The 12,800-nt window shown below is 37.8% G+C and overlaps 1 long non-coding RNA gene across 1 annotated transcript; it reads right to left on the bottom strand.

Moving 5' to 3' along the window:
• Positions 1-6,833: 6,833 nt before the first annotated feature.
• LOC124123570 lies at positions 6,834-12,365 on the bottom strand. Its single transcript, XR_006859575.2, has 3 exons — positions 12,096-12,365; positions 7,180-7,246; positions 6,834-6,965 (listed from the first exon to the last, which is right to left on the bottom strand). It is a non-coding gene; the product is annotated as an uncharacterized LOC124123570 (long non-coding RNA).
• Between the last annotated feature and the right edge of the window lie 435 nt (positions 12,366-12,800).

Here is a 12,800-nt window from a genome sequence, read left to right as displayed (position 1 = left end):
GCTGTAACTGCACGTACTGCACAAAAGTCTTCATATCAACATGTGCTGAAAACTGTAAAAACTTTCATAGAGAAGTATGCCATCTCATCGCAGAAGTAGGGATGATGGATTTGATAATGAAGTCATTAAACGAAAGTTACCCTCAACTATTATTGAGGCACGTACTGACAACTTGGTAGAAGGCATGCACAGTTTCCCCTACTATGGGAGATACCTCCAAAGGATGACAAACACAAACTGTAGGCACACAAAAAAACTTTATTATGACTTATGAGATTCCTATAATGGGTATCAAGTTGTTTTTTTCGCATTTAAAAGAAGAATTCATAAATTTCTAAAAGTCCATCTTGTTGCCATGGAAACGTAAAAAATAAAACTTTCTAAAATTTCTAAATAGCAAAAGGCACCAGTTCAGCATGTACCTGACAGACATGTAAAGTTTCATGAACAAATATTTAACGGTTTCTGAGTTATGCTCCGGAAACGAAACGTGACGGACGGACGTACGGAAGTACGGACGGACGGATGGACGGAGCCCGTTTCTATCTCCCTCGCCAACTTCGTTGGGCGGGGGATATTTAGAAGATAAATAGACACACACATAGTATTTATCGATATTGTAAACCTATTGTTTTATTTAGAAAAAAAACATGCGCACTCTTTAACACCTCGTACTTACTCGGTTGTGAGGCGTCAACATCGAACGTTCTGTTGCTGCTATGGTGATTGTGATTTTGGTAATTAACGTACACCGGTAATGAGACGCAAATACCATCACGTATATTTCAGCTGCGATACCTACATCCTTGAATTCCTCACACATTTTAGAAACAAATGCCAAATGATCTTTGTCAAAAATACAAATTGTCTAGATGTAATGAAGCAAAATAAATGAGGTGTGAAAACGAACGCTGAAAAAAACTGCACTTGTTGGAAATGTAAACAAAGCCATTCGTCTATTCGTTGAGTACATTGGCTCTAGAACTGCGTCACCACAACCTGGGTTGAGACAGAGCAGGAGCCTTGGAACCATTTCAACAACGACGGCCCTCGCACCAATAACCACCTGGAGGGATGGCATGGACGCTTTAAGAAAGTCATCGGCAAAGCCCATCCCAACATCTTTGAGCTGATAAGATTTCTAGGAGCTGAACAGCAGAAGACAGAGTGTAATCTGCTACAGTACCAGGCCGGCCAGCGTCTCCCACCAAAAAAGAAGTTTTGTGATATACAACGCAGAATCGATCAACTGAAGACCAGACTGATCCAGAATGAAGTCAGCGTAATTTTCTTTGCTGACTCAATGTCTCATCTTCTCAAACTGTCCTAATTGCCCATGACTTTTACGTCATCGTGTACATATACATTCTAATTATTTGTAAATAAATCAATATTCCATCCTTATTGTCTTTCTTTCGTTCGTTTCAAATCCATTTCCACTTTTTTACTTGCTCGAGTTGTTAAAATAACACTCGATACCCATAGTCATACGACACAGGGGGTCGTCGTCCTGAGAATGAACCATCAGAGTATATCCCAAATCCATACTCTCACAACTGGAGTGTTCGAGATTTCAACTATGGATACCGATCCATCTCACAACGTATTATCATGGCTCGCCAGCACAACTTGCAAGCAACGCATAACATCCTGGTCATCATATGGACAGCCGCAGATACTACACACATAAATAATAAAAATATATAGATTCTGACGTGTACTCCAATCGGCATCATAGATAACTGAACATGGTTAATATAGCCAACCCCGACTGCACCGCACCTGAGAATGAAGTTTCAACTTCCCGCCTTTACTTATATACCCATTACGAAACCAGGTTACCTCCCTTTGTTGTGCTTTCCGACGTTAGGAGAAAATAATTTCGTTCTAATTCGTCCCTCAAACGAAAGAAATTATATTTACATTTACGTTGATCATACTGTAATCACGGAGATGATACATACATTTACGTAGATGATACTATAATCTATATATCTACACTAGTTCCTGGCTTGATTAATAATGACTGATTGCTTGACTTTCTATTTTGACATGTCTTTATCGAGGTATTATGTAAACATTGCATGACTTAATCTTCATATCAATGTGTCGAAGTTACTGGAGAATGACACACGCCACACTGCAACCGTAATAAAGAGAGGAGCGCGCAACATATATTCCAAACTACAAACAAACAACTATAGGCCATTATTCAAAATTATAGCGAAATTATATATCAACCATTACGTGGTTAAAGCCGGGGAACTCACTTGAATACGTTGATCATCATGATTTCTCCATTTCGGAAAATAAGTCAAAAAGGCAAAACGTGAGTATGAAGGGTTGAGAATCACTCAAACTTTAAAACTATATCAAACCAATACTCGTCATCACCCCATGAAGCACTGAAGGTACAATTCTGCAGTGTGTGTTTATATTTTAGCTCTGATAGTTTGACAAGTTGAATGGTCTCAGTATGTTCTAAAAATACGGCCGAATGAAAATCCAACAAGGGTCGCAACTGCACAAGACAATATCAGTCTGATTAACGATACGTACGGTCATATCACATACGGAGATGACAGTATCTTATAATACTAAATCTACGTAGATCTATTACATAATGGGGAATACGTTGGTGTTGGAATTTGGAATAATTATCTTAGGAGGGAGGTATGTTTGAAACGAATGTTGAATTTGAATAAGATTGAGTGAATCGCTAGAACGCAGCTGGATAGGCGTGAACGTATCGGGCGAGTGCAAGTTTACACGTGAATGTTGACCTGAATGTGCATGTGTTGCTTACATAAGAGGCGATGTGTAACAGCTCGCGGCAGTCTCCTATTAACATCTTGCGGAGGGAAAGTCGCGATTTTGACCAGCAAGACACCAGTAGCTTGCAATATATATACTCAAAGTTTGCTGAGGATCGCCACTTACGTTACATAATACGTTACATTGTGTGCATCTGTTCAAATAGCCAAAGACAATACAATATTGCGTGAAGACATGTTTAATGCCAAAAAAACAAGAAGTGACCAATAATCAGTCAGATCTCCCGCCAAAATGAGAGAATTTGATCAAAACTGTTACGTCAAAGAATCACGATAACAAATTCATTGTCAAAAAGTACAACTCTCAGCAGCGCATGTGACCCACAGCCTGGCACCGTCGTCTCATGCTCCCAATAAGTGTCTGGGCGGTTGCCAAGGGAAGATTGTTCCACTCTTCAGTAAGAGCACTGCCGAGTTGCCGGAAGGACAGGGCGTCGTCGTGAGAGGCGATCTACAGTTTGTTCCACGTGTGTTCGAAAGGGTTGTGGTCTGGTGATCGGACCGGCCGGTTGCAAGCGGTCAATGGTCTCCTGCTCTAAGTAGGCATCAACAACCCTGGCATGGGATCGCGTGTTATCGTCCTTGAGGATGAAGTCTGGCCCAATTGCACCAGCACACGTCTCACGTACACATCCGGAATGTCATTCCTGTAGCGCAAACTTGTCATCGTGGACATCGTGGACATGGAGATAGATTCTTCCAGCTCTACTGGACTAGAGTATTTATATCGAGGTTAGGTATTTAAGATTAGATTTATGGGTGAATGTGTGGGTGTGTCAGCGTGTGAAAATGAATAGACTATTGTAAATTATATATACAAGGAACAAGGGATTTCTTAAAAAATGATATGTAAAGAAATGACGTTGTGGAATGCATTCTGCATTGTAGCTACTTCAAGTTCACAAGAAAAAATGTATAGAAGATTATTTGAGAAAAAATGAATATTTTACTGGCGCTTCCGTTATTATCTCCAATGTCTTACTCAGTATGGTTTTGTTTGTTGTTTATTCTGTATGAAGTAACGCAATTTAATACATACATACATACATACATACATACATACATACATACATACATACATGAGGTACGAGTAAACATTAATTTCACGAGTGACACATTTCCGTTATCACTCGTACCGAGTGGGTTATTCTATTTATTACCATAATCATATTGAAGACATATTTCAAGAAAAAAACTGTCGCCGGTACAAAATCAGCTGTTTTGTATCAATCCGCATGTGAAAAAACACTGTCCACTCACTCCAACAGCATTACTCAGAAACCATGTTGTTACGCGTTAAAAATATAGTTCTGTTAAAAAACTTTTAAGATCACATTATTGCAGTTGTATTTCTGTCTGATTTACACAGCGTAGACTCTCTAGCATTGATAAGAGGAGACAAGTTTCAAACAAGGTTTTACAGAGTTTTTAATAAAGGGATTTTAGAAGGACTTGTCAACCACGCTTGTGGAGTGGACCGACATAGCTTAGAAGATGAAAGGAGTTAGTTGATATTTTGATGGTCGGATAGCTGTTTAAAGACTAACACAGCACCTGGAGACTTGGTGCCAAACCGTCCGCATTTACCGAATTTATTTAGTTCAATATCGGATACAGGATCAGCTCGCTGGGGTAAGTTCCCCTTTCCTTTTTTAAAAAATGATTTTTGTTTTGATTTGAAAACCTCCCAGGGTTTAGCAAAGTGCATCGATTTCGCAAGCAGATGTTCGAAGGCCTTATCATGTCGCAAAGGTATCGCTCTATGCTTCCCTTGATTCCCTTCAAAGTAGACGGTTCTAATAGCCGTCTCTTAATATTTATGCGTGACCCCGGGGTCAAAATCCAAAACGAGGCTATCCCCGCAAACTGTCAAAATGGCATCGGAGCATCGCTGTGTCCTCGAATGCGTTTCCGCTGCGGGTACAATAAATCGGAAAGTTTTAATCGTTGTTCTGGCCGATTTTTCTCTGCGGAAACGATGCCAGGTAACTGTACGGCGAGATAAAGTAAAGTTGTTCACCGTTAGTTTTAATTTTCATTCATGTTTTTGCAAAACTGATGAGCGAATATCGCCTGTCAACTATTGATTTTATCTGAGCTCTCGTACATGACATTTCAGTACGAAATAATCGTGTTTTTTCTAAATACAGTATTCATTTCTTTTCTTGTAACGACTTTCAAAATGCCAAACAAACAATTATACATTTGTAATGGTCATAATTTACGTATTTCTCGAATAATAAATATAAATAAATGGACTCCACGTATGTAAAAGTAATATGAAGGCATCTACAAACATGAATATATCATTTATAAAACTCTTACAGTTGTTATAATTTATGCTTAATTATTGGTTTCATTTTCACGTCTTCGAAAAATGTTTTGGAGACTTCAATGAATTGTATGTTTTATATCTCATTTGTGTGTTGTAAACGCGTACACCCAAGTGAATAGAAAACTGAAACCACTGGCAGTTCCATCCATATTTGCAGACCCGTGAAGATCCGGGATAGAATAGGTCTTCAGCAACCCATGCTTCCCTAAAAGGCGACTATGCTTGTCGTAAGAGGCGACTAACAGGATCAGGTGGTCAGGCTCGCTGACTTGGTTGATGGATGTCATCGATCCCAATTGCGTGGATCGATGCTCATGATATCAATCACTGGTTTGTCTGGTCAAGACTCGACTATTTACAGACCGCCGTCATAAAGCCGGAAAATTGCTGAGTGCGGCGTTAAACAACAAACAATTATCCATATTTGCATGGACTGTGGCCACAACACCAAGGAAGGCCGCCATGAACAGAAACGTCATTGTGTGAGAATTTACAACTAACTATCCACTATTTGTTTTACTCTATCTATAAAACATTTATGTGAATTCAGAGGTTGGTGAACGGTGTGTGTGACTCCTTGTATTTTGTTTGCAGGTATGAGGAGAACCTGGTTCCAGCAGGGGGTGAGATGGTCATTCCACACAGAATGAGCTGCGTCAGGCACAGTTTGAAATAAAGGAGATGCAGGTCCATGTTGAACAACTTGAGAGGGAGAACCAACTACTCAATAACCATCTGGTTCTTGAGAACGTTGGAGTTTCAAGGTCTAGTACTAACCCATGTTTCATGTACTATAATACTTCTTTAACTGATTGTGATACTTTCAAGTTATTTTTATTTGTTCAACCCAGTGCCACCATAATGTGAAGCAAGTATTATGTTTCCTTGGCTCAAACCCCATCTGCCTTTGTCCTAAGCTCAATGTTATATTCAAATTACAAGCTGAAGACAAAAAGCCTGATTGGCATAGCCCGACATGATGCTGTGGCACTTGTATCATGTTTGTCTACAGGTGGTTTGTCTGATGTTGAGATTTCAAAGCTGTTGGGTATCCTTGATCTTGCTCAACCTGGTGATATAGTGACGGCAGACAAACGCTTTACTATTGCTTCTACTTTGCACAAAAGAAATAGTTTTCAGCTGAATAAATAGGAGAAAGGTGAGGTGAAATGGGGTTTAACGTCGCGTCCAAGATATTGCACTTATATAGCGACGTGCATGTACGTGTGTGTGTTTGTGTGGCTGATTGTACTAGTCCGGACTGATGCCGATTTATAGTGCTAGCTCACTGAGATACCATGCCGCAGTTTAACATGAATAACCCACTCAGACACAGTATACTGACTCCGAGCCGACCAGTCCTTGTTTTAGCCCCTTAATGCCGAGCGCCAGAGAGGGTAACAACAAGTAACATCTTTTAACGTCTTTTGGTATGACGCGGCCGGGGATCGAAACCCGGACCTTCCGCTCTACCACTAGACCAAGGAGAAACACAAGCCATAGCATCATTGAGAGTTCATGTTGCAGAATTTGCAAAACCATCAGTCAGCTGTGCTTGTATCTGGTTTCCAAGGCGCACTCATTTAGAATTGTGCTAAAATTCCCTGTCAGCGAGACTAGACCCAGCGTACATCTCGGAGATAAAAGTTTCAAATCGTATCGTTTGAGCCACAAGTATTTTATTACACAAAGTACATACATATATTTTAACTCATGTCTACAACACTGGCTCTGTCCTGTGGCACACAAACAGTTTGTTTGCAGAAACTCTCACTTCAAAATCTCGTCAGAAAACACTGAAAATATATTTAACACTTAAAAACATTGCGCCTAGTTACTTTGATTTATTTTTTTTTAAATATTATTTATATAATTCACATTAACAGAATCATCTACATAGTCAATTACCCAGAATTATTGTTGCAGTTTAATGCAACTTTCATACCAATTGATTCAAATTAATTTGACTAATTTAACATGCACACGGAATATTCATTTCATTGTCCTTACCTCTAAGTTATGTGGGGTTTTATTCTTCCCCATAGAACGAGTCCAGGCAGGAATCCTACGTACGATGCTGGAAATATAATAATTATTCATTACCATGTACACATATTTAACTATGAAACAAAAAGGAATTTCCGTTTCATGAAAGGTTTGCGAATGATTATGGTTTAAACAAAAACATTTTGTGTTTTAAAAAAGCCAAAAACATTTGCATTCATGGCCGTTGCAATATACATGACGGCATATAACTATATAACCTTAATGATGATATTTAAGTATAGACTACGGTAATATCCCCCCAAACATGAAGGGTAAAGGAAATAGAATATAGGGCTTCCACACATGGCTGAATATCCATCATTCATGTTACGCCCATCGAAATCAGTTTGAGTGATGCCGATCAAAACAACAGCTGGTCATTGTTATTGAGTGTAAAATCACAATATACCTACTTTTAATATTGTTGATGAAACCATTGCTGTTATACTGGTATCCTTTGTTCAACTGGAAACTACCCACGCTATTAAAGTGGCTTTGAACAAAATCCCCGACGAAGGCGAACGAGACATGCGAGACGAGCGATAAATCACTTTCGGGTGTTTGCTTTACCGCCTTGGGGGTATAACCTCGTTTTGGAGTTTGACCTCGGGGTCATGTAAAAATATTAAGAACGGTTAGGTACCCGTTTAGTGGCTATTATTAAAATTCATTTGTGGTCTTTTATTCAAAAGACTTGTCGTGAATCCAAGAATTATTACTGTCAACAACTAAACATGTAAATTCAGAAACACAAATATCTCATAAGGAAGAGAATGTATGGATGTCATTCAAAGACTTAAATATCCCATAAGTTCAAAGCTTCAATCAATAAAATTTCCTGTTGACATCACGACTGTTACTGATTAAGAAGAAATGATTTTTTTATTGCACCGGAAACCACATGCCAATAGGACATAACACTAAATAAAATATATTTCATTTTACAAATCACACGTGAAGTGACAAGTATTACATATGCATGAAATAACATACATTTATATGCATTTATATGCAAATATCAGGTAGCTGGACAACTGGAATTAGATATTTAAACATACATCCCAAGTATGCTTCAAAAATACTGGTGTAAACATGACTTTTCCTTAAATAATACAAATACATACACACGTGATTCAGACCAGTTCCTTTTCTAGGATATTGACTGATTGTCATCCATAATGTCATAAAGTTGTTCTAAAATTTGGTAATGTCAAGAAAACACAGAGATGAAAATTTCCTGAAGCCAACAAAATCACTGTAAAGTAAATATGAAGCTCATTCTCAACATAATCATAACCAAATCTGGAACAATATGTAAATAACCAACATCCTTAATAAACACAAGCTCTTGCTCATTTATCAAATATTGACAATCTCCTTACATCATGGTAAAGAATTAAATTTTGGGTTAAATACATTTCACTATTCATCACAGTTATATATGAAATATATTAAGAATTATATAATTTATTCTGTATCTGAATTGATCAGGCACTCTGGATAATGCCTGATCAGGGTGTGACAAAGAGATACTGCCTTTGTTTATACAAATTCTTTGTATCTTGAAATATGTTTTATGCGTAATGATATTGGTAATCACGTTCAACACTATCTTTTTAACAAATATATTATTTAAGAAGAAATAATTAAAAAGCTCTAGTTTAATACCAGGTGGATGTTGTACCATGAATCATTTAGTGTTATCATATTAATCTGACTTTGATAAGGCATCAATTAAATAATTGGTTGGAATAATTATTAATTACTTGATTAGATAAAAAATTATATCATTACTTGACCATGTTACTTGACCATGTTTCTCTGAGTTCATAAAAAAAATATTTCCAGTAAATTAATTAAAATGTCTTGTAATCGTTTTTAACAGGTGTATTATTTCACTACCAGTGAATAACTTACGTTGTTCTTATATTAACTATTATACATTTCAATATTCAATATTTCAGTAATTCACTTCCTTCTCACGAAACTTTCCTCTTCTTTCTAACCTTGAAGGGATGATTCTATTTCACAAGAATAGGATCAGGTAATTCATTACTGCATGGGTTTTGTCTCTTAATAGAAACGCTGAAATATTCAAAGCATGATTTTATGGGAATTAAATTACAAGACTTTGCGGGAACGAAAACCATTGACAATGATGATATTTCTAGGTTTAAAAAATTATTACTGCCAGAGTAATTTTCAATATTATACTCGAGTAATTTGCAATATTAATATATATAGGTTTATTGCGGTTTTTGTGATTTAACGAAAATCATGTCGAAAAATCGGAGCTCCTTTAGAATACAGTACCACAACTTCTCGTGATGACGATCTGCCGTAGGTCACGTGTCTCAAAGACAGTCTTAAAGGGGCACTGATCTAACGCAATTCCCCGGACTGGTTGTTGCCTTTGTTAACTGATAATACGTTGGTTGATTGCTCATTGTTATCTATCACTCAATGGATTTTTCAGGAACCGTGGACGTTATGAAAATAGTTGTCACGTGGGCTTTCTCAGCCAACCCTTGAGACTTGACACCTATGTGAAACACCTGAAACAATCTAAGTGATCAGTTGAGAAACGAACACGGGTAATAATACCCCGAAACGATATATATCTTTTAAAATATTTGATTGTTACAGAGACAAGTGACATCGAATAAGTTTCTTTGTACAGTTGCAGACGAGTGGGATATTGTTCCTTTGTGTGGATATTCACGGATACATTCCTCGAACAAGGAAGCTGCCTAAAATTTATACACATAATTTTGGTAGGTTGTAATTGTGGTATTTGCAATTTGTTTTCCTTCATTTGCTGTGTCATTGAACCGATTTGTTCTTGTTCCTCTACGTCTTGTTTGGGAAATTCTTCAATGCGCGATAGACGTTGTTTTCACAAGTCTTTTCCTTTGTAAGCGTGTATATATTACCGTCAATTTGTAAAATGTGATTCTCTCAGGCAATTTATAAAATGTGTAAATATTTCAGTCATTTTGACTGAAAAATCTGTCCAGATTGACTAAAATTGATAAAGACGAGCAAAAGGGCCTAAAAACAATACAACAGATTATTATGTAGGATTAGAAGCCAAACAACATAGAAATGTACTTTTCAACGTAACATTTTCAGTCTTCAGTTCAACAACCAGTACGGGGAATGGCGTTAGATCAGTGCCCCTTTTAACATCAAAATGTTTGGAATTCGTTATCATAATAATACAGATGGAAATGTTTTTCCGTCACTTTGTAAAATAACTGAATATTTATGCGTTTAATAAATTTGAAAATGATACACATTTTGAGAGTAAAATAATATACACACAGTAAAAAAGCAATGCTCAGGTGAAATATTTACTTTGTGTTGCAAGTCAAAATAGTGTAAACGAAAATCGCAAAATTACCAAGCAAGTGCAAGCATTACCGTGCTACCCACAAAGAAACCTACATTTCCTTATTATCTCGAAAACTGTATTTCATTTTGTTTATCAATGTGACCATACCCACTTATTTCTACCCATAAAAGTGACGAATGCGCTTACAAATGGCGCAGCATAGGTCGCGAACTAGTCTAGATTTCTGCTATACATCCGGGTACTCACGGGGAAAAAACAATAACAAAGGCAACAACCAGTCCCGGGGAATTGCTTTAGATCAGTGCCCCTTTAAACCAAACAAGATCGTCACATGCATTAAATTTGCATTCTATATAAGTTATGCATAGAGCTACTGCAGACATTATATAATCGGGCCATATATCCATATGCAATATCTACCGATGGATCAAGGGTCCCAATGAGCGTTGACGAACCCGACCACTTTCACGGCTTTCAATTTGATTTGAGGTGAAAGGTTAAGCGTGGTGAAATGAGGTCAGTTGAAACTATCTGGACAGATACGAGTATTTCGCGATTTCGCTTTTGAATCAGTACTGAATAAATGTAGCGGGCGAAAGTGGCTTGTGTGAATGTTCCACGACAGTTTCCAATAGCCAAAATATTCGACACTATCTCATTTTATATTTTTTACTCGACGTTTTTGTGTGAAGAATATTAGGAGCCGCTATAGAATCTATAATAGCCACTAAACGGGTACCTAACCCTAATGACCGTAAAGAGGATCCAAGGGCTAAGGATAGAGTTATGCAACACACATGTGCTATCGGGTGCAGACAGATTGTCCTGCCATGTACTTAATCCTACCTCCGATGGTTTATACCTGTTTGACTGCACTGGCACTGCTGTACATATTAACTTTGAATAAACCTGTCGCCTGTAGACTGCAGGAGACGCCACCCAATGAAATATCGTGTTGTTGATAAATGTGTTATGTAAATTTGAGTTAGATAAATGAGAACATAATGTCTACATTTTCAATAAACTGTTCAATCCCTTTAAATACAATATGTTCATCATGAGTATACTTGGCATTGTGTCAATTGTCACGCAAGAATAAATGATCTTTGTATATTTCATAATTGTATTGTAAAAATGTTAGGATATGGTATCAAGATGTTATTTTAACAAGATGAGGATGTTAAAACACGTAACACTTTACAAAGATATATCTTTAGCATGTTCAGCCAACAGTACGCAACCTATCTATCTGAATTCCGTGTCAATTCCAAAAGCTGACCTTTGGAGGGTTGGCCTGTTGGACAATAAATCCATCATTCGTTTTCAACAACATCATCAACAAAGGCAGGTCCAGAATTACGTGTCGCCGCGATGGGGTCCGACAGTCTCGGCTGGGATGCGTGTAGACATGCTATGGTTCTCGTGGTCAAAGGCTCAGTGTACCCAGCAAGGTAATTCGATTTCCAACATATACTTAGATACTACATTCAATGTTACATCTGAATAATAATGTGCATCAACTTACGCATTTAGGACCTCGGTAATCTGCTCCCGACGACTGCTCCTTGTTCTTTGCGCCCATGCCACACCTCTTGTGCAGACGCCATAGTGTTTACATTGAAAACGGAAGTCAGATCTCGCGCCAAGGCCGCTTACATCGCATAAAAAACCCCAACTGAGATCAAACTTAAGTCCTGAGTTGTTCCTGAGTTTGATTCGAGAAATGCAGTTGAGTTAAAAACTCAGTTTGAGATTTGAGTAAACACTTTGTTTGTTTCGAGAAATCGGGGCCAGGTCGTGCAGTCGTGTATGTTCATTCATGAACAAACACCTTCGGAAGCAATGCCACAATATACGCTTCAAATGCCGACACTGATGGCACAACCGGAGCATCGAACGTAAGTCTAGATATCTACAAGTAGAGATTGCTGCAGAGCATCAATAGCTCCCCGCAATATAATGTAATGTGCCGAGGAAGGAGGTGTAAGCTATGGGAGGAGAAAATTGGTGTTAAGTACAAATTGGTTGTTATTAATGTAGTTATCTTTGGAAAGCACAAAAAAAACAAACAGTGTCTTTAATTGGTCAGCACAAAGAAAACCAAGGCAAGAAAACTGGGCATGTCAGGCAAAACTTGATATATACCCACTATTTGTACCAATAAAAAAAATCCTATATAGATAACACAACAAATGTCATTCTAAAGCATGCTTTTGCAGCAAATATCAAT

This window comes from Haliotis rufescens, unplaced genomic scaffold (genome assembly GCF_023055435.1).
Source record: "Haliotis rufescens isolate VD_foot unplaced genomic scaffold, xgHalRufe1.0.p SCAF_18, whole genome shotgun sequence".
Lineage (NCBI taxonomy): Eukaryota > Metazoa > Mollusca > Gastropoda > Lepetellida > Haliotidae > Haliotis > Haliotis rufescens.
Note: the sequence above shows the minus strand (reverse complement) of the source record. Positions and strands in the feature narration are given on the sequence as shown.